The sequence below is a fragment of the Poromitra crassiceps genome, assembly GCF_964638095.1.
Source record: "Poromitra crassiceps genome assembly, chromosome: 1".
Classification (NCBI taxonomy): Eukaryota; Metazoa; Chordata; class Actinopteri; order Beryciformes; family Melamphaidae; genus Poromitra; species Poromitra crassiceps.
This window is the reverse complement of record NC_139623.1, coordinates 75,875,843-75,898,252: the sequence shown is the minus strand read 5'-3', so window position 1 is coordinate 75,898,252 and position 22,410 is coordinate 75,875,843.

The following is a 22,410-nucleotide window of genomic DNA, read 5'->3' as shown; positions in this document are numbered from 1 at the left end:
ATGCTATGATTGCACTTTTCAGCTGATTTGGAGCATCTAGATGGCATATAACCAGGTTAACTTCAAACACCATCACTCTAATTCTTTTCAAACCTGGCCTAGATTATAAAGGGGACATTAGACTCTCATTATAGCACAGTGTCTGATTTGTGAAACATATCGCTGATTTGTGAAAATGCTATGATTGCACTTTTCAGTGGATTTGGAGCATCTACCACATAAAACCACGTCCAACTCACAGACCATTACACATATTCTTTTCAAACCTGGCCTAGATTATAAAGGGGACATTAAACTCTCATTATAGCACAGGGTCTGATTTGTGAAACATATCGCTGATTTGTGAAACCTATTGCTGATTTGTGAAAATGCTCTAATTGCATTTTTCAGTGGATTTCAAGCATCTAGACGGCTTAAAACCAGCTCCAACTCACAGACCATTACACTTATTCTATTCTTTTCAAACCTGGCCTAGATTACAAAGTGGACATTAGACTCTCAAATTGGCACAGTGTCTGATTTGTGAAACATATCGCTGATTTGTGAAAATGCTATGATTGCACTTTTCAGTGGATTTGGAGCATCTAGACCACATAAAACCACGTCCAACTCACAGACCATTACACATATTCTTTTCAAACCTGGCCTAGATTATAAAGGGGACATTAGACTCTCATTATAGCACAGTGTCTGATTTGTGAAACATATAGCTGATTTGTGAAAATGCTATGATTGCACTTTTCAGCTGATTTGGAGCATCTAGATGGCATATAACCAGGTTAACTTCAAACACCATCACTCTAATTCTTTTCAAACCTGGCCTAGATTACAAAGGGGACATTAGACTCTCATTATGGCACAGTGGCTGATTTGTGAAACGTTTATTCTATTTGTGAAAACTGAAAAAGGAAATGTTGATTTCACTGTTTTTTTTACCACCCAGGTCAAGATCAAAAACCACTACACTCAGATGAACAGCTGCACCTCCAGTCATCAGTCCGTCAAGCTCCTGAACTTTGTGGCTGACACTGCCCTCAGAGTTGACCATCTGGTGACTTGGTGCAATCAAAACAACTTGGAGATTAATGCTCTAAAAACACTGGAAAGATGGTTGTGAATTACATGAGGAAGGCCCACCTGCCCCCATCACCCTGGTCCACTCCCAAGTTCACAGTGTGGAGTCCTTCTGCTTACAAGGCTCAACCCCCCCCCCCCCCCCCCCCCCCCATGGTTTTATGTTGTCTAGATGCTCAAAATCCACTGAAAAGTGCAATCATAGCATTTTCGCAAATCAGCTATATGTTTCACAAATCAGACACTGTGCTATAATGAGAGTCTAATGTCCCCTTTATAATCTAGGCCAGGTTTGAAAAGAATATGTGTAATGGTCTGTGAGTTGGAGGTGGTTTTATGTGGTCTAGATGCTCCAAATCAGCTGAAAACTGCAATCATAGCATTTTCACAAATCAGCGATATGTTTCACAAATCAGACACTGTGCTATAATGAGAGTCTAATGTCCCCTTTATAATCTAGGCCAGGTTTGAAAATAATTAGAGTGATGGTGTTTGAAGTTAACCTGGTTATATGCCATCTAGATGCTCCAAATCAGCTGAAAAGTGCAATCATAGCATTTTCACAAATCAGCGATATGTTTCACAAATCAGACACTGTGCCAATTTGAGAGTCTAATGTCCCCTTTGTAATCTAGGCCAGGTTTGAAAAGAATAAGTGTAATGGTCTGTGAGTTGGAGCTGGTTTTATGCCGTCTAGATGCTTGAAATCTAATGAAAAATGCAATTAGAGCATTTTCACAAATCAGCAATAGGTTTCACAAATCAGCGATATGTTTCACAAATCAGACACTGTGCTATAATGAGAGTCTATTGTCCCCTTTATAATCTAGGCCAGGTTTGAAAAGAATATGTGTAATGGTCTGTGAGTTGGAGGTGGTTTTATGTGGTCTAGATGCTCCAAATCAGCTGAAAACTGCAATCATAGCATTTTCACAAATCAGCGATATGTTTCACAAATCAGACACTGTGCTATAATGAGAGTCTAATGTCCCCTTTATAATCTAGGCCAGGTTTGAAAAGAATATGTGTAATGGTCTGTGAGTTGGAGGTGGTTTTATGTGGTGTAGATGCTCCAAATCAGCTGAAAACTGCAATCATAGCATTTTCACAAATCAGAAATATGTTTCACAAATCAGCCACTGTGCTATAATGAGAGTCTAATGTCCCCTTTGTAATCTAGGCCAGGTTTGAAAAGAATTAGAGTGATGGTCTTTGAGCTGGACCTGGTTTGATGCGGTCTAGATGGGCAAAATCAGCTGAAAACTGCAATTATAGCACTTTCACAAATCAGAAATATGTTTCACAAATCAGCCACTGTGCTATAATGAGAGTCTAATGCCCCCTTTGTAATCTAGGCCAGGTTTGAAAAGAATACATGTAATGGTCTGTGAGTTGGACGTGGTTTTATGCAGTCTAGATGGGCAAAAGCTGTGAAATCAACTCTTTTTTCCAGCTGTTTACACCAATAGGAGAACCTTTTTGAGGTCAATAAGAATTGCATGCAACATTAAAAATGAACAAAATGCAGGAGTCATTCTATAATGTATTCTCAAAACATATCCCTCCTATATACCTATGTTTTCCAGTTCATGAACTCACTTGAAAATGGTCGAACCACGCCATCTAGAGGCGTTATTCCACTTTTTAACACGTTCACTGCCAATGGCGAGTTGACTCGTCAAAAAAAATCCAACGGTTGACTGCCAATGACGAGTTGAGACGTCAAAAAAAAAAAAAAAAAAAATTTGACGGTGCTACGTGGATCAATGCCCCCCACGTCTCCTATAAAAATATTGGAGCTACCGAACGTGTACACCGACCCACTAAGTGGCGACAGTGCTCTCCATTCTAGAGGAAGGCAAGCAAAAAGCAGTGTGAGGAAGCCATTCTCATGAAAATGGATTGGCGAAAACGCTTTCGCGCTTGGGAGCTGGCGGTGGGGTTTTGCAAATTTGCATAATAGATTACGGGTGGAACACACTTTGAAACACGCAGCATAAATAAGACCAGAATCGCAAAAGCTTCATCAAAGCTCTCAGAACCCCAAGAAACGAGCGAGCCCATCCATCCAGACTTGCCCGCCGCCAGCAGACAGGCACAGCAGCAGCAAAGCAGTGAGCCTGGTGACGCGAGGTTACAGCAGCAACAGAAACGAGCTTGTGACACGCCCGCTGCAGCCAAGAAGAACACACACGGAGGGAGGAGTTTGAAGGAGAGGGGTGTTTCCTGCTGTTATGGAGGAAATTACTGTTCAAAACTATTGTTTAGATGTCTGACGTCTTACTGATGCCAAAAATGAATGGTTAAAGTGACTGTTCTATCGAATTTCACAAAAAGCCGTTTATCTCTGAATAAATTTTCAGACGCTGAAACCATGCTGTATTCAACTGCTAATGCTTACATAACTACTAACTCTACAAACTAACTCTTTTAGACAGAGAAAGCACACATTCTATTAGTTCTTTTGAGATATTGTGTGTTCACAAAATCCTAACAGAAACGAATCCTCGGCTCTTGAAAGATGAGCCAGAATCCTCAAAAAAACCCTCTGGCAGAAGCTAACTACAGTTTTGAAAAACGGCTGGCAGTGAATGTGTTAAGGTGGACTGGAAAATTCCAATCGGGAGCTGCGAATCGGATGCCAACTTCAGCATCGTGATTGATAGCATGTGTATCGCGTGCAGCCATGCTATAGGGGCCGCGCATCCGAGACTCTGAAGGGAGAAAGACTGATGAGTCTCGCATTGAGGCTAATACAGTACAAGCACAGGCAAGTAGCCTGCAGTAGATTAAGCTCATACTGTGCCTCCAGTCTCATGGTATAACCTGGAACCCAGGCTCTTTCATACAGAGATCGCGCAAAATTGTAGTTCGGGAAGACGGTAAAGCTTGGCAGCCTCGCCACAGAAATTGCTTTCACACAGAGCCAAGCAGTACGGCCACTTTCCCGTGCTGTGGTGTACTTTCAGGCGACATCCCCCCATCCCCCGCTCCCGGGTTGAAATGGGGCGTGAACCATTAGCGAGAAGGGCATGACGTGAACATAAAGCATCGGCGCCTAGTGTGATGCGTAACATACGCGCCGAGCAGCTTCAAAACAAACAACATGGCGGTCGACACAAATGCTCTAGTTTTGGTAGCTGTTCTGCAAACGCAAGCGAAGTTATTTACATTGCTATTCCACGCGATGTGCACAATGGTGGCTACCTGGAGGCAAAGGGAAGCCAAGGTAAAGGAGAACCTGAAAAGAAGCAGGGAGGAGTTCGAGAAAGGCCAGCGGTCGAGGCTTAAACTCCGCAAGCGGAAACGTGCGGTTCTTCTGGCACAATGTGGGCTGCTCACAGAAAGAAGAATGTGGAGAAGAGAGAGACCACACGGGCCCGTGTTCTGGGCTTATGTCCTCAACCATTTCGATGAAGATGAGTGGCGGGATCATTTTCGTATGTCGTGAGCAGGGTTCGAGTTATAGTCAGATAGCTATGGGGTCCCCCTAAATCGAAAAAAAATGCCAGTCGGAAAAAAATTGGGCCGTTTTTTCCTCAAATTGTGGCCATTTGAAGCCAGATTTAGAGGAATATCTAATTTTAAATTAACATTCGGTTTAGACTGTTGTATGATGTTATTATTCAGTCTTACACTTGCATCTGATAAAATACAACAATTTAATTTTACAAATGAGACAAAATTGCTTAACTTAAATTAACATTTATTTAACTCTGTCTCTGCACTTATAAATCAAAAACTACAAAAATAAATACATAATGCTCATACAATTTGCTTTCCGAGCAGTTCTCTGCACTCAGCAAGAAACGCTATCTAAAAACAACAACAAGAAGAAAACAGATGAATGGGGCAGCCATCCCCTACGCTACCGTTGCATAGCAACAACAGACCGGAAGTTACCAGAGTAGGCTAACCTTACGAACAAACCCCTTGTGCACAGGTAATCAAGAACTTGTGAATGAAAAACAAATTGCAACAAACAGCAGCATATTTCAGCAGATACAGTAGCAGCATCTTGTTAGAACAAAAACAACTGTAGGCGTAATACTTACAAAATGAAAAATCTCAGACTCCTCTCCTCTCAGCTGTGTCCATGACATCATCAGACCATAACGTTAGCTTACCTACTAGCTAGTAGCAACCTAGCTGTTGCACTAACAGGTCGTTGTCCCTTGACTGAAGTCGTTCTTTGTTTCTTTCTGAAACCGAAGCTATCCAGGCTTGTACACCCCGTTGGCAGCTTCAGCCTTTTCTTCAGTGGCATGATAACGCTATACTAAAGATTAATAAGATCTTGTTGGCTCAGGCGGCTGTTTACATCACGTGATGGTTGCATGTTGTGGCTTCTTCTCCCTGCAACTCGGTTGTAGCAGTAGAACATGCGCTCATGGGCGGCACATGGTGGCTTGGAGGTGAAATGCAGCCTATTTCACACAACAATTCAAACGGTTGTTTTGGGAAAACTGAAAACATGTTTCTTATTTAGCCTATTTATCTAGTTAACATAAATAATAATAATTCTTCCATCGAAAAATGTGTTATTTGGAACACAAAAAAGGAAAAAATAAATAAAAATAAAAAAGTTATATTTGTGGGGGTCCCACAGGTGTTCTGGACTATGGGGTCCCAGACTCTAGCTATGGGGTCCAAGACCCCATAGGTCCCCCCATAACTCGAACCCTGGTCGTGAGACACTTTTGGCTTTATTGTTGAGCTCATTGAGCCACACCTGAGGCGCAGGACAACAAACTGGCGACAGGCTCTGGAACCTCGGCTTCGACTTGCCGTCGCTTTGTGGTGGTATGCTACCCCATGTGAATATAGAACCATTAGTTGCATTTTTGGCATCGGGGTCTCCACTGTGTGTGTGTTGGTACGCCAAGTTACCAGAGCATTGAAGACTGTACTCTTTCAACGGTTTATTGACCTGCCGAGTGGTGCTCGTCTTCAGGAGGCAATTGACGCATTTGCGAACCAGGGCCAGGGCTACCCACAGTGTGCTGGTGCCATCGATGGCACACATATTCCCATCATCGCCCCCCAAGTCGACGCTGCAGCCTACTACAATCGGAAGGGCTGGCACTCCATTGTCCTACAAGCTGTTGTTGACCACAAATGCTGGTAAGGATCAGGGTCTGGGATACAATTACGGCCTTGCAAACATTGTACATAGCCACATTTAAACACTGTTTATGTCTTGTATTAAGTTGTATATATATTCTTACTTATTGTGTTGTCTGTGTATCATATGTAGCTTGTCCACCAACTACACCAAGCCAGTTTCTGATTCTGATTAATGACCTGTGTCTTCTTTTGTTGCTCCAGCTTCACAGATGTGTATGTGGGATGGCCTGGACGCACACATGATGCTCGGGTTTTTGCCAACTCGCCCATCTACAGAAAGGCTGAAGGGCAAGGCGGGTACCTCTTCCCACGTGAAGTAAGTACATACAGTATGATCTGCAAATGTTATCTGATTGGTGTGCCTGTGTGTTTACTGCATTAATAACTAATATCTATGTTTAGATAAATCCACCATTTCTATTCAAAATTGTTTTATGTCACAGGGGCACACTGTTAGAATCAATCTTCTTTTACTGCTTGTCCTGCCTTACAACACACGCGCTGTCCACCCCACACATAAACACATACTTATATATCTGCATTACTCTCTCCACAGAACTCCATCGCTGTGAACGGAGTGGAGATCCCTGTACATCTGATAGGAGACCCAGCGTACCCCATCCGGCAGTGGCTGATGAAGGGGTTCACCAACCACCATGTACTCGATGAGCAGCAGAGAACCTTCAACTTCAAACTCAGCTCAGCAAGGATGGTTGTGGAAAATGCCTTTGGTCGTCTCAAAGGTCGCTGGAGGTGCCTGGCCAAGCGTAATGACATTGATACTGCATTTATGTCTGAGGTTGTTATTGCCTGTTGTATTCTACACAACATCTGTGAAATCAACAAGGAACACTTCTTGCCAGAGTGGAACACTGAGCAACCTGACTTCCCAGCCCCTGACAGAGATGCTTACCATGGTGCACATGCACAGGGTCACCAAGCTATCCGTGCAGCCATTATGTCAATTCTGTAGGCTATTTACACACTGTAGATGTCACTATAGTATATGCAGTAATTAAGGGCTGTAGTCCCCTCAGAGGTTTAAAATCCTCCATTAAGAAGTGGCTGTGTCCTGCAGCCACCTATGTGTGGCCTCATATACTGTTTCTTTCTGTGCTATGTCATTTATTTTTTACCATTTGCCAATGTGTGATTTTAGTGGATTGCCATCTACCTCTATGTTCTATTTTTACTGAAAAGATAAAGATACATTTTTTTTCCTATTTTTGTAAGATGTTGGCTTTCTTATTATATCTAACAGCCAATCTAACAGCCAATGTCATTTTTATGGAAACTTGTATGACTCCTGCCTCCTTAGTGTGAGGTGGCTATTTGCTGCGAATAAAGCTTGACTTTTGAACTTGATTTGCTGATCCTTTCTTGATGATGAAACAACTGTAAAAATAAATAAAAATGAATGTGGGTTTAGAGAAAACATTATTTCACATTACAACATTATTTCCCAGGGGGCCATACTGACTTACATCAAGTAAGTGAAGGGCCACACACCTATTGTTAACCCTCTCTCCCTCTGTGATTGATAATTTCTCCTGTTAATCCCCTGATATAATATATACTGTGATACAAATCCACTGGCTGGCTGCAGCAGATTAGATTTATTAACAATTCTGCCTTTTCTATATTTTGGGGTTATTTTTTCTTTAGAATGAGTTGAGGGCAGGATTGAGATGGCCGGCAGACAAGAGGATGATCACCATGTAAATTAACCACTCAACAGTGATGTCACAATGTCCTAGATGAGTGCCTGCTACATTTCCTGAATGTACACAGAATGTACACTCGTCAGCTCTACCCAGCCTGTGTTTTCCTTCTCAAAGGCCATGATTATCATATATGTTAAGTGACCTCTCTCATCCATTCATATCACAATGTGCATGATGGCTCCCACACCCAAGGCCTGCATGTGGGTGGGGGGCCATGCAGTCTCCATGGTTTAGAAATATTTAAAAAATCACAACTTTGCCTTTCAGTGCATTTAGATGTCAAATGTAAACTGTCTATACAATAATATCTAACAAACTGGCAATCAGCCAGCAGCGAGCACACTCACTGGTGTTTTTAAAGTTTAGGTGCACGGCACAGTAGAATACTTTTCTTTGTGTTTATAAAGACAAAGAAAGGACATTTTGTGTGCTGGCTTTAGTTTAGGTGCACGGCACAGTAGAATACTTTTGAAGGGTGAGAGCCAGCACACAAAATGTCCATTCTTTGTGTTTATAAACACAAAGAAAGGACATTTTGTGTGCTTGCTCTGGTTAAAGATAATATTTCTTTATTCTCACAGGTGTTCATATTAACTTTAATTGTGTTTGTGATGTTATGACTGATGCTAACATGAACCATATGATGAAACAAGGGTTCAAGTAAAGTGTTTTTATTTCACAGATAAATCAAATGGTCACACACAAAAATAAGGAACAAAGCCATTAAAAAAAGTTAAAAATAGGACAAAAATAGTGCAAAAAACAGTAATTTTTTAAAAAAAAATGATCAAAAGCACTTCTATAAAAAGGTTAAAAAAAATTAGATAATAAAATAAGTCTGTAGTGCGCTGTAACGCTGACGCCACTCTCTCTCTAGAGGACTAGTGCAAACAACATGCTGTGCAAAATGGCTAAACTGTCTTGTCAGTCCAGCTGCTGGAGGAAGGAGGAGGAACCAGGTGGCTCGAAAGACTCGTATGAGTCATCCGCATGGTGCCGGTACTGTTGCTGCGGGTAATACTGCCTTTGGAGGGTGTGAGTGTGGTGCTGCCGGGAAGGAGATGGACCTGGGTTCTGCTGGACTGGCACTGGCTGGCGTGAAACCAGGTCCCGCAGGATCGAGTTCTGTTCCAGCATGTGCTGCTGCATGTCCTTGAACAGTTCCTTGAAGTTGCTCACATCTTCTGCACGCTGCTGGGCAAGCTCTGCCTTGTGCTGCTCTTCGCGGGCCGCTTGTTGTTGCTCCCGGAGGCGCTCTCTGTCCTGCTCATCACGGTCCAACCCGGCCCACAGCTCCTTCATCTCCTTCGCCATCAGCTGCCCTTTTGTGACCCTCTTCTTCTTGGCTGGTGGCTGGCTGCATCCTAGAACAAAGAAAAATAACACAACCTCTTAGGACACAGGCAGGCAGGCAAACAAACACAACAAAACAATAGGGGGCATGTTAGGATTTCTCCTGCATTATAAAGCTTGGTTTAGCTAATTTTCTCTAGGTTTTGTATAGGATGTGGGGTGTTTATTATCTGTTGGCTATCTGCTCTGGCTGTTTGTAAACAGGTCTGGTACCCAGCCAAGGCCAAGCCCTCCACAAGGTATCACCCACCATTAATCACTACCACTACTATAACAACAATATTAACAACTATAACACGTTTTAACATTTTACCTGGTTCATCAGATTCAACGCCTCCACTGCTGGGTCTGCTGGGTCGACTGCTGGGCCTGGTCGTGCTGGGCCTGGTCGTGCTGGTCTCGGTCTCGTTCACGGTCTCGGTCTCGGGCTCGTGCTCAGGGCTGCAGGACGGGGTCGGTGACCCATCTCGATCGATTTGAGGCTGATCGGGCTCCTCCATGCTGCTGATTAATGCAACAGGGTTGGCAGAGCGGCTTGGCCCCCAGATTATTTGGCACAAATCGAAATATGGCCAATCCATGCGACCATGACCGCTTCTTCCATTGTTGTCGTTAACCGCATGATACTTCTTTCTTAATGTTTTTAATTTGCTCGTGACCTGAGTCTTGTCGCGAGGAAAGCCGCGCTGATGCAGTTCTTTGGACAGCTTCTCCAATAACCGGCCGTCCTTCACTGTCCCGGTTATGTGTTTGTTGATCTGATCTTCGGCCCTGAGAGACAGAAGCAGCCGGACTTCGCTGTCGCTCCAATTTCCAGACATGTTCTTGTTCTTGTTCGCAAGTTATTAAGTAGTTAGAAGTTAGCTGAAGTGTGGTGCTTGCACACACAGCCCTGCGGTTTTAAGCCCAGTGGGTCGCGCTGTGGTGACGTATGTTGTTTACGACGCGCGCAGCCCGCGTCATCAGGATGTCACGCCCATTCGCACCTGTTGCCGGCTGGGCGCTACGACGCTTTCAGGTGGAGGCGGGTTGTCCGCCAATACGGCGATGTGACAACCTTTGGTGCCGGGACAAAAGGCGTACAAGAATTACCCACCAACGCGCGTTCATGCCTTTCACATCAGAGCCGCGAATCCTAATTTCCGGGCATTTTTCGGCTTTCATAGCCGGTGTGAAAGAGCAGAGTGTTGCCAGCTCAGTGGCCTTGTGGTTTGAGTGTCCGCCCTGAGATTGGGAGGTTGTGAGTTCGATCCCCGGCCGAGTCATACCAAAGACTATAGAAATGGGACCCATTTGCCTCCCTGCTTGGCACTCAGCATCAAAGGGTTGTAATTGGGGGGCACTGCTGCCGCTCACCGCTCCCCCAGCGGATGGGTCAAATGCAGAGAACAAATTTCACACATTCAGGTGTGTGACAATCAGTGGGACTTTACTTTACTTTACTTGCCATGGTGCTCACATAGCTACAAGAGCAAGAATATGACCAATTAAAGGTTTCCATTTTCAAAACCTCAGTTCACACCTTTCAACCATCTTGTTCTAAACTACTTGATTTTAAAGCTGAAATCTATATACTAGAAATCTTGCGCGCTGCATGCACTTGATTCCTAGGATGGAGACTCTGGAGATGATGCGCCATGGGTGCAGTTATGGAAATCGCCCGCTTCGCGGGCTCGCAGACGGCAATTATAATAAGTACACAATTATATTAACTATACGCAGGCTCGCCTACACAGCTCAGATGCTGCGTGGCCTCGGCCACAGCTCAGGCGCTGCATGGCCTCGCCTGCTCTATTGGCATGCGCAGTGCACAACGGCTCAACCGCATTTAGTTGCTCGAGCATTTCTCGAGCTATAAGGACAGAAAGGCATACGGTCCTGCCTTTATTAGATAGATTATTGTTATTGTTATTGTTGTTACTCTTTGTGCTTTTGATTGTTGGTTTTGTTGGTTTTATTCTGTGTGCCTTTGCTTGCGTTTGGTTTCTTGTGCTGTGTACTCTGTAAAGCACTTTGGGTTGCCTTTGGGTATGAAATGTGCCTTGCCTATAAGCTTGTGGCCACAAAGTGCAATCGACTACATTTTTGGCTAAATGTACAAATCTCTGCTAAATTACCTCTCACACTATGTGCTTACTTTCAACAACTTTGCACAGAAACACACTGTGTGTGTGTGTGTGTGTGTGTGTGTGTGTGTGTGTGTGTGTGTGTGTGTGTGTGTGTGTGCGTGTGTGTGTGTGTGTGTGTGTGTGTGTGTGTGTGTGTGTGTGTGTGCGTGTGTGTTTACTTACACTGCTGTTGGAGGCTGTGGGAAAGCTTGGCTGCTACTGATCCAGATGTTTGATTCTGCCTGTGGCTCCCTGGCTGCATGACGGTGCTGAAGAAGATCTTGGATGGCTTCTTCAAATCCTGCACACCTGTCAAACAGCAGCAGCAACAGCTAAAACAGACAAGCTTGCAGAAAACAGACAAAGCTTGATTAGTTTATAGACCTTATTCGATTGACGTAACTCACGTACGGGCACGCCACCGCCGCCATATTGTTGACATTCCGCAGCGCGCTGTTTAAAAATGACAGCTGTCATAGCTTAGGACGCTAGCCAACGTTACTTACTAGCCTATTTAATGCCGTTTTTACTGCGTCAGGAGCTATTTCACAACAGCGATAGTGCGCTGTGTTACACGGCTGTCGTAATAGCAGCAATAAAAGCCCGGGTGTTAGCTAGTGTCCACAAACGTGAAGGGAAAAGAGACTAGAGGCTAACGTTAGTAGCAAACATTGGGCTCATGCAAGCAAGCGTCAGATCATATCAAACAAACATTTAACGTTAAGGTTATTTACCTTTGCTGTCACGACAATGTTTGATGATGACGATGATGATGTCGTGGGTGGCACAAAAGTAAAAATGTTAGACCAATTGCCACAGATGAAATAGTTATAGGACTCAAGGGATTTGAAAGCCTTCAGCTCCTGAGACGTGTATGCCAATACTGTATTCACAAGGTAGTTATAAATGTCTGGTAGGCCTTTTTATAGGGGTCCGCACCTCCGACCAAACTTATTTTTTCATCACTTCTCTTTGACGAAGCCATAACTGTTGCTATACGCTCGGCCAGACCTACGTTACGGCTCGAATAAGGTCTATTGATGGAAATGTGGGAAGCCCTGATTGCTTAGACCCTGTCTTTTCCTCAAGGAGACCTTTTCTATTTTTGGTAGCGAGAAATGGAGGAGCTGATCCTTCATACCCGATTGTTCCAACAGTGACTCATTGGTCTGTTGATGAGGTCCACACTGTGGGTCAGTGTTGATGAGGTCCACACTGTGGGTGAATGTTGATGAGGTCCACACTGTGGGTCAGTGTTGATGAGGTCCACACTGTGGGTCAGTGTTGATGAGGTCCACACTTTGGGTCAGTGTTGATGAGGTCCACACTTTGGGTCAGTGTTGATGAGGTCCACACTGTGGGTCAGTGTTGATGAGGTCCACACTGTGGTTCAGTGTTCATGAGGTCCACACTGTGGGTCAGTGTTGATGAGGGCCACACTGTGGGTCAGTGTTGATGAGGGCCACACTGTGGGTCAGTGTTGATGAGGTCCACACTGTGGGTCCACACTGCGCATCAGTGTTGATGAGGTCCACACTGTGGGTCAGTGTTGTTGATGAGGTCCACACTGTGGGTCAGTGTTGATGATGAGGTCCACACTGTGGGTCAGTGTTGATGAGGTCCACACTGTGGGTCAGTGTTGATGGGGTCCACACTGTGGGTCAGTGTTGATGAGGTCCACACTGTGGGTCAGTGTTGTTGATGAGGTCCACACTGTGGGTCAGTGTTGATGAGGTCCACACTGTGGGTCAGTGTTGATGGGGTCCACACTGTGGGTCAGTGTTGATGAGGTCCACACTGTGGGTCAGTGTTGATGAGGTCCACACTGTGGGTCAGTGTTGATGGGGTCCACACTGTGGGTCAGTGTTGATGAGGTCCACACTGCGCGTCAGTGTTGATGAGGTCCACACTGTGGGTCAGTGTTGATGAGGGCCACACTGTGGGTCAGTGTTGATGAGGTCCACACTGCGCGTCAGTGTTGATGAGGTCCACACTGTGGGTCAGTGTTGATGAGGTCCACACTGTGGGTCAGTGTTGATGAGGTCCACACTGCGTGTCAGTGTTGATGAGGTCCACACTGTGGGTCAGTGTTGATGAGGTCCACACTGTGGGTCAGTGTTGATGAGGGCCACACTGTGGGTCAGTGTTGATGAGGTCCACATTGTGGGTCAGTGTTGATGAGGTCCACACTGTGGGTCAGTGTTGATGAGGTCCACACTGTGGGTCAGTGTTGATGAGGTCCACACTGTGGGTCAGTGTTGATGAGGGCCACACTGTGGGTCAGTGTTGATGAGGGCCACACTGTGGGTCAGTGTTGATGGGGTCCACACTGTGGGTCAGTGTTGATGGGGTCCACACTGTGGGTCAGTGTTGATGAGGTCCACACTGTGGGTCAGTGTTGATGAGGGCCACACTGTGGGTCAGTGTTGATGGGGTCCACACTGTGGGTCAGTGTTGATGGGGTCCACACTGTGGGTCAGTGTTGATGAGGGCCACACTGTGGGTCAGTGTTGATGGGGTCCACACTGTGGGTCACCCTCGCCCTAATCCGGGCCCGTATCCTACTCCCTCCCCTCCCCCAACCCTAGACCCTTCCTCCACCCTGGCTCTCCCTCCCCTGCACCCTCATCTCTCCTTCTCTGTTCCCTCCTCCTCCACATTTCCCATTTTCTCCCCACCTCCTCCCTCTCACATTCCCCCTGCTCTCCCTCCCCTGCACCCTCCCACCTCTCCTTCTCTGTTCTCTCCTCCTCTCTGTCCTCTCCCCTCTCTCACATTCCCCCTGCTCTCCTTCCCCTGCACCCTCCCACCTCTCCTTCTCTGTTCTCTCCTCCTCCACATTTCCCATTTTCTCCCCACCCTCGCCCTAATCCGGGCCCGTATCCTACTCCCTCCCCTCCTCCAACCCTAGACCCTACCTCTACCCTGGCTCTCCCTCCCCTGCACCCTCCCATCTCTCCTTCTCTGTTCCCTCCTTCTCCACATTTCCCATTTTCTCCCCACCTCCTCCCTCTCACATTCCCCCTGCTCTCCCTCCCCTGCACCCTCCCACCTCTCCTTCTCTGTTCTCTCCTCCTCTCTGTCCTCTCCCCTCTCTCACATTCCCCCTGCTCTCCTTCCCCTGCACCCTCCCACCTCTCCTTCTCTGTTCTCTCATCCTCTCTGTCCTCTCCTCCCTCTCACATTCCCCCTGCTCTCCCTCCCCTGCACCCTCCCACCTCTCCTTCTCTGTTCTCTCCTCCTCCACATTTCCCATTTTCTCTCCACCCTCGCCCTAATCCGGGCCCGTATCCTACTCCCTCCCCTCCCCCAACCCTAGACCCTACCTCTACCCTGGCTCTCCCTCCCCTGCACCCTCATCTCTCCTCCTCTGTTCTCTCCTCCTCCACATTTACTATTTTCTCCCCACCTCCCCCCTCTCCTCCCTCACATCCCCCCGCTCTCCCTCCCTCCTCCACTCTCCTGCTTTCTCCTCTCCTGCTCCCCCCCTTCCCCTCTCCTGCTCTCTCCTCTTGCTCCTTCCCCACCCCCTATACCCTCCAACATCTCCCATTCCCTCCTCACCCCATCACTCTCTCACATTCCCCCTGCTCTTCTCCCTTCTCCTGCTCTCTCCTCTGCTCTCTCTTCATTTCTATATTTTCTATATTATCAATTGTTCAAATGTTATCTTTATTCTGTATATTGTTGTTACTGTTGTGTCAGCTAGAATCAGCTAGACATACTTTCTGTGAAGCCCTCTGAGACATGCTTGTGAATTAGGGCTATATAAATAAACTTGACTTGACTTGACTTGACTTGGTCAGTGTTGATGAGGTCCACACTGTGGGTCAGTGTTGATGAGGTCCACACTGTGGGTCAGTGTTGATGAGGTCCACACTGTGGGTCAGTGGTGAATTTGTTTTTATTGGGATGAAACCCATTGATAGCATAATGGCTACAAGCATGTCCCAAAGTAATGGAAATAATGTAATTACTTTTTCCAAGTAAATCATGAACACACTGATGTGAAGCCTTCCACTATTTTTAACTCAGCTTAAAATCATTCATGAGTCACATATAAATGAGTACACTCAACACTTTATAATAACCATCATTATTAATGGTAAATTGACAGTTAATTCAATTTTTGTGATTATTTCATTGTTTGTTAACACTTTCCCTGCCATTGACATGGTGTCACGTCAATCCGTGTTTTCACCGTTATGTGATAGATAGATGATGCTCCTGGCCACCCCATGAAGCACTACAGCACTGTACTTCACTCCTAAAGTTGCCCAGAAGCAACAGTTATTGTCTCACAAAACCAGCAAGCGGAGAAAAGCAACATTCAGGAGGAATACATACGAGGAATTTGTCTTAGTGTCTGTATGCAGCGTAGCGGTCACATCAATATACATATAAGAAGTAGGAACATTAAGTACGAACAATATAAGAAGTAGGAAGATTAACTAAAAACAATCACAAAGTTGCAAGTGCAATCAAATCGAGCAAATATATACTATGTACATGGTGGAGTGTTCTGTGGATCATAAATATGAATTTACGTTGAATTTACATGAGATTTACAGACTGAGTTAAATAGAGTTTATATTGAATGTACATGAAATTTACAGGCTAAGTTAAATAGGAATTAAATGTGCAGGGAATTCACATGAATTTACAGTCCCAGTTAAACAGGCATTAAATTAGATATGAGTTCCAGTTTTATGGGGGGGGGGGAGTTCAGTTGAGTTTTGGAGGAGGTAGTGAGTTTGTGTGTGTGTGTGTGTGTGGGGGGGGGGGGGGTTGTTGGTGAGGTCCTTGGCGGAAGGGGTTTCCGGGCCTTGTTGGTGAGGCTGATGGCGGTTGGGAAGAAGCTGGTCTTGTGGCGGGTGGTTCTGGTCTTGTCAGATGCTGGTAAACGCACACAAATCACTTCTTCTCCTGTCAAGGCAGATTAGTAATCCAGTTTGGGAGCCCTCACATCGTGTAAATTTCAGGCATCAGATATGCTCCCAGACCTCCGACATCGAACACCAGGAAGCACCCACCCCCCGGGCAAGACGAGAGCCCATCGAACACCAGGAAGCACCCACCCCCCGGGCAAGACGAGAGCCCATCGAACACCAGGAAGCACCCACCCCCCGGGCAAGACGAGAGCCCATCGAACACCAGGAAGCACCCACCCCCCGGGCAAGACGAGAGCATGATCCACACGTCCCTTCTGTGAGTGCGGGATGAATCTCTCACAGGCTCCGCCGGTACAAAAATGCATTTTTCTCTGCTCTCTGGGACAGACGGGTGCCCTCGGTGAAAACGACCTACATTAATTAACGTTTTTTCTATGAAGAATATTGGAAAATTAGTGAAAATGGTCAGAAACCCCTGTTGGGGAAAGTGTTAACAAAAGCTTATGAAACAGTGACGTTTTTGTTCAGCAAGAAACAGTATTTGGCTGCAAGAGTCACTAGAAGTCATCAGATGATGATGATCTCATGTGTTAATTTGCATGAGTGCTACATCAATGGGCGAGGAGAGTGAGGAAGAGCTGGTCAATGGGTTCTTTCACTTCTCCAATTCACTCCCACCCTAACCCTTTAGACAGTAGACATGACACACATAGATTTAAGACATTGTCAGCACTAGTTTCAGGTGCCTTGGGTGGGGAGTGGGGACTACAGTATAGCTGTTGCGCTGGGAGGAGCCAGATACTGCAGCTGCAGCAGTCTCAGTGACATTGCCAACCTTGGCTTAGCTAGCATTAGTAATGGCAATGGTGTCACCTTCATCTGAATCCTCTTCATTGAAATCAATCAATCAATCCATCATCACCTAACCTATCTGTCGATGTCATGTTGATGAGGAAGTCCAAGTGAAATGTCAAAGACGAGTCATCATATCATGACATGGCTGAGATGACGTGTCAGCCAGTCTAATGGGTGTCCACCCGCTATGCCGACCACCCGCAATGCCGACCTTAGGTTTAGTCGTGGGGGGTGGGAGAGGTTAGGTTTAGGGTTAGGGTCTGGGGGAGGTTTGTTTAGGCGTGGGGGGTGGGAGAGGTTAGGTTTAGGGTTAGGGTCTGGGGGAGGTTAGGTTTAGGCATGGGGGGTGGGAGAGGTTAGGTTTAGGGTTAAGGTCTGGGGGAGGTTAGGTTTAGGCATGGGGGGTGGGAGAGGTTAGGTTTAGGGATAGGGTCTGGGGGAGGTTAGGTTTAGGCATGGGGGGGTGGGAGAGGTTAGGTTTAGGGTTAGGTTCTGGGGGAAGGTTAGGTTTGGGCATGGGGGGTGGGAGAGGTTAGGTTTAGGGTTAGGGTCTGGGGGAGGTTAGGTTTAGGCGTGGGGGGAGGTTAGGTTTACGCGTGGGGGCTGGGAGAGCTGAGCTCCAGCCGGTCCACCGACACGCTGCACGCCGCCTCGCTCAGCTCGTTCTGCTTGTGGGCTGTCGGCATTGCGGCCTGTCGACACTGCGGTTTGTCGGCACATAGACGCGGCCCCGTCTAATGATCCCACAGGCAGCAGTTATGATGGTTTATGAAGCACAGAAGGAAGCACATTTATTCTATCATAATATAGCAATACAGTTTACAATAAATAATCCATTGAATATGCAGTTCTGGGTGCAGTGGACCAAAGAAAGCCATCAGATTCCATCAAACGATCCGATGGAGGATGGGAGCACCAGTGTGAATTTTAAAAGTAGATAAGTTGTTGAAATAAGCGGTAGGTTGGATGTATGCCAAATTTAAGTGTGAGCCCTAAAAATCAACAAAAAGTCCCGAGTCATGTTCTACAAAGTGAACATGTCAGTGAGCAGGAAAACATTCAACTGACAATTGTGGAGACAGATATTGGATATATGTCCTATAATAAAATTGTCTAGGTGGACGGGCGGGCGGTGTCAGTCACGATTTGCGTCACGTTTTGTGTCAGGAAAGTGACATCGGGTCAAAGGCCAATGTCACTTTTGTGACGTCGGCGGCCCGGGCCCAGGCTGTTACGTGGTTTTAGGTCTGGCTGTGACATGGTTTGACGTCTGGCTCTTATGTGGTTTTACGTCTGGCTCTTACGCCCAAAACGCACACAGACCTTACACACACAACACAGGACCCTACTCCCTTTGAAGGCCGCGTAGCGCCCTGATAATCTAGCACACACACACACACACACGCACGCACGCACGCACGTACGCACGCACGCACGCGCGCACGCACACTCACACACACACACACACACGCATGCACGCATGCACGCACGCGCGCGCGCACACACACACACACACACACACGGGCATTTTGCTATTGTCTTTACGAGACAGCCGTGTTCTTTAGACACAAAAACACAAAACCAAAATACAAAATACAATAAAAGATGTGGAAGAAAATCAAAACACATCAACGCTTGGAGCAAAGCACAACAAAGCAAGTAATTAGACAAAGCAAGAGAGGTTTATTTGTTTGTTTGTTTGTTGGCATCAAATTTCTCAATAGTTATAATGTGCTCAAATTCTAGCTCACAAGCTATTTCAGGTCACTTCATCAGAACCACAATAACAGAGCTGAAGAAAGTCTTCTTGATGGGGAAATTAAATACATGAAATGTAATGTATTTGTTTGATTATTTTTATTAAGTGAAGAATAGCCTTTCATGTCTTAATATCTGGCCTTCCATCCCTCTCGGTTTTTAGCTTCAAGGAATGTCAGTGATTATCTTCTGGAAACTGATGATTTGTTGCACGCAGAATGAAGGTTGACTCAATCAGGAGTTGCACTTCTAAAGAATCAATCCCAGATAGCTAGCAGCACATCTACCTGTGTGTTACCAATCAGAACACAGCTGTTAGTGCCAACCTACATGCCTATGGCCACTGTTATTACTTGGCCCCCACCGGCTGCTAGCTCATTCATTAAAACCAGTCTGTTGCTATTGATTGTGATTTTAACAGAACCAACCTCTTCAGTTGGTCTGTGTGTGCTTTACCACAGCAATCTCACTGACATGCACAGACTGCTGAAGCAACCAGCTACATATAGGCTGGTGCTGCTGTGTCCCACTAAACCCCACATCAGACTGTATATGGGTTATCTTTAAGGTGCTGCGCTGCTATGTCCCACAACCAGTGGCGGTTCTTCCACCAGGCACATCAGGCAGTCGCCTGGGGCCTCGTCCACTAGAGGGCGTCGCAGACCAGAGCATTTTATTTTTATTTTTTTGCGAGGAGCAGTCGGCTACCACCGGTATGTTGCATTGTCAGATATCAATTCAAGTGTGTTATCAGAGCAGGCAGAACAATGAAGAAGCCTAACGTAAGCAGAACTGAAGCTTGAGGCAGGCTCACGCTTAACCGTTCACACAAGAAGCCTTCTCTTTTCCTCTCAGCGCGCCTTGAACCCGCCCACAACTCCCATTGACATCATGCCTGGCTCGAGAGATCAATGCTCGGCTTCAGCGCGCGTCACACTTGGAATAGGCGTGAATCCAGAACGATCGCTTGTGCAAGGCGTGAATATTAACAATATAATAATATAGTGATTAGATATTCCCCATTACATATTCCACACTGGTTTTCAACTGCAGGACATCTTCAAATCTGAATCTTGACCTTTCAAATTCCAGAACTGTAAAATAGCATTTTCTGCACAATATATAACCATTACATTCAGACTTGAATTGCAGACTACATCAGTGGATTCCAACTGCTTAATTTCCCCCACATTAGATATGCTAAGAAACGAGCGCTCTTGTGTAAGAGAGTGTCTAATAGCTTTCAAGGGCCAAATTAAAATGTGGAGGCAGATTAGACAAGGAAGGAAGGTGGCTTCTGGCAAACTCATATGAATACACACACAACTTATGCAGACAAACACACCTACCTTTAACTTGAGATGATGATGATGATGGCGTCATGGTTCTAAATTCAAAGTCATACATTAAAGGTCCCAATTCGTGCAGCTGTAACCTCTTAAAAATGTGTGTCTCTGGTCCATAAAACATGATTCTGGATTAATTTGTCGAAAATATAGCAACCCTGTTCGTTCTGATGGAGTTGTCACTTCCTCATCTCGTCGCTTCCCAAGAATGGTCTGTTTCTATAATATAATCAGAACTAACAGTTCCCATTGGCCGCTGAGGGAGAGCCCGCCCCAGGCTCCCAGCGGCCAATCAGATTAGCGTCTGTGGACCAGCACGCTAGGTTGTGTCCACAACTAACGTTAGCAATGAGCTATCGCTAACTTAACGGTTGCTACGCTAAAGAGGACATCTCAAAATGCCTAGATTTACCGAATGCACCTCCGCAGTTGCTGGATCACGTACAGTTGGCGTCGCTCCAGCTAGAAGTGTTAATTTTGTGGCTATAGACAAAATGGTGCAGGTAGCTTGTGTGAGAGAGACAGCGCGCAGTATGCTTAAGGACCCGCGTGACGTAACATTAACCCGTCTGGGGGAACAGAGTGTAAGGGGCGTGGCTTGAAGGAGACTGCAGGGGGAAGCTGGATAGGGACAAATCCAACTCTGGCAGTTTTGAGGTTGTGACCACTCATTACAGGGAGGGATGACAGCAGCATATATGCATTTACAAGTAAAAACAGCTTTTGCACGGAATGGGACCTTTAATTCATACAGTGACATCATGCAACCAGACCTATGAATCACAACAATAGGGTATCAGCATAGCTGGTAGTCCTGACCCCTGTCACAGGAGTTGCTGTAAGTCTACTGCAGCCTACACATGAATCAACAGAACACCTAGCACATAAACACATGAATCAACAGAACACCTAACACATAAACACATGAATAAACAGCCTGGACACATGCAGTGAGCTCAACAGTTTGCTGTGTTTCTAGCAGCTTAGTAGGCAGAAACCTTGCCCCTCTCTCTCTTGCCTCAGCAGCAGCCCTGTAATTTGTGCTCTGTTTCTCTGTCTGCGCTGCATAAATATTACCTAACGTTGATTTGCTGGGCTGGACCTGCCTGGCATTGCTCCATAGAAAACACTAGAGCCATGCCTAGATTTAATATCCAACAACCTTAAGATATAAAAGGGCTTGGTAACACTTTATAATAACGTTCAGTCGTAAGTCATTTATAAGCCTTTAGTTAATGATGAACTAACCATTTACAAAACATGAATATACATCTGTAGATGATTTCAATCAGGAGAGACTAGAGACCAAAGTATGAATAAAGTGATATGTATTACAATAAAGTGAATAATTTACTACAGAAGAATGTTGAGAATAAAGTATTGTTATTAGTCTTTGGCGGTTAGACACCGCAGGGAGATCTTGAGAGCAGCATCAGCCCAGATCAGCATCCAGATATATCCCCCTGCAGTGTCTAGATACTGGTGGTGCTGATGATCTTCCTTCTGAGACTCATCATGAGACTCTTCCAGAGGTGTAGTGCTATCTGGAGAAGTGGGGGAACGCACCTATAGCTCTATGGGGAACACTCCCCTCCCCTGGCACACGCACAGGTCCCAACAACCCCCCCCCCTTCCCCGCACGCAAATACGCGTTATTATGGAACCCACACCGCGGTTCCGGCAAAACCATGCCCTGTGCCCGCCTACGTGGCAGTCAAGCTCCGGGATTGGCCAGGAGCGAGTATTTTATTCCCTTTTGACAGCTCTGCCTCTTGACAGCTCGGATCTCCCACATCACAAACACTGCGCCCAGCCCGGCGATTTCATTAACGGTGCCCCAAACAAAATTATTTTCGCTTGTGAAACAAATGTTCAGTGTCAAAATCATAGGCAGCGTGAGGGCATCACGCATGGGACAAAAGCACATAAACAGCTCGACTTGCACTAGGCTATATGAGATAAGAAAGGCCACATCTGGCCATGAAATAAAATAATACATTATGATGCATAATATGCTAAAAATTATTATAATTATCACTGGTATGGCCAAATTGAGATAATTTTCCATTCCTTCACAAAGAAGCAATGCTCACCTCTATTCGATTAAGGCAGCCGTGCAAGTCTCCATGCACTGCGCATTCCACAACAAAAAAACATCGCCAGCTCAGATTGT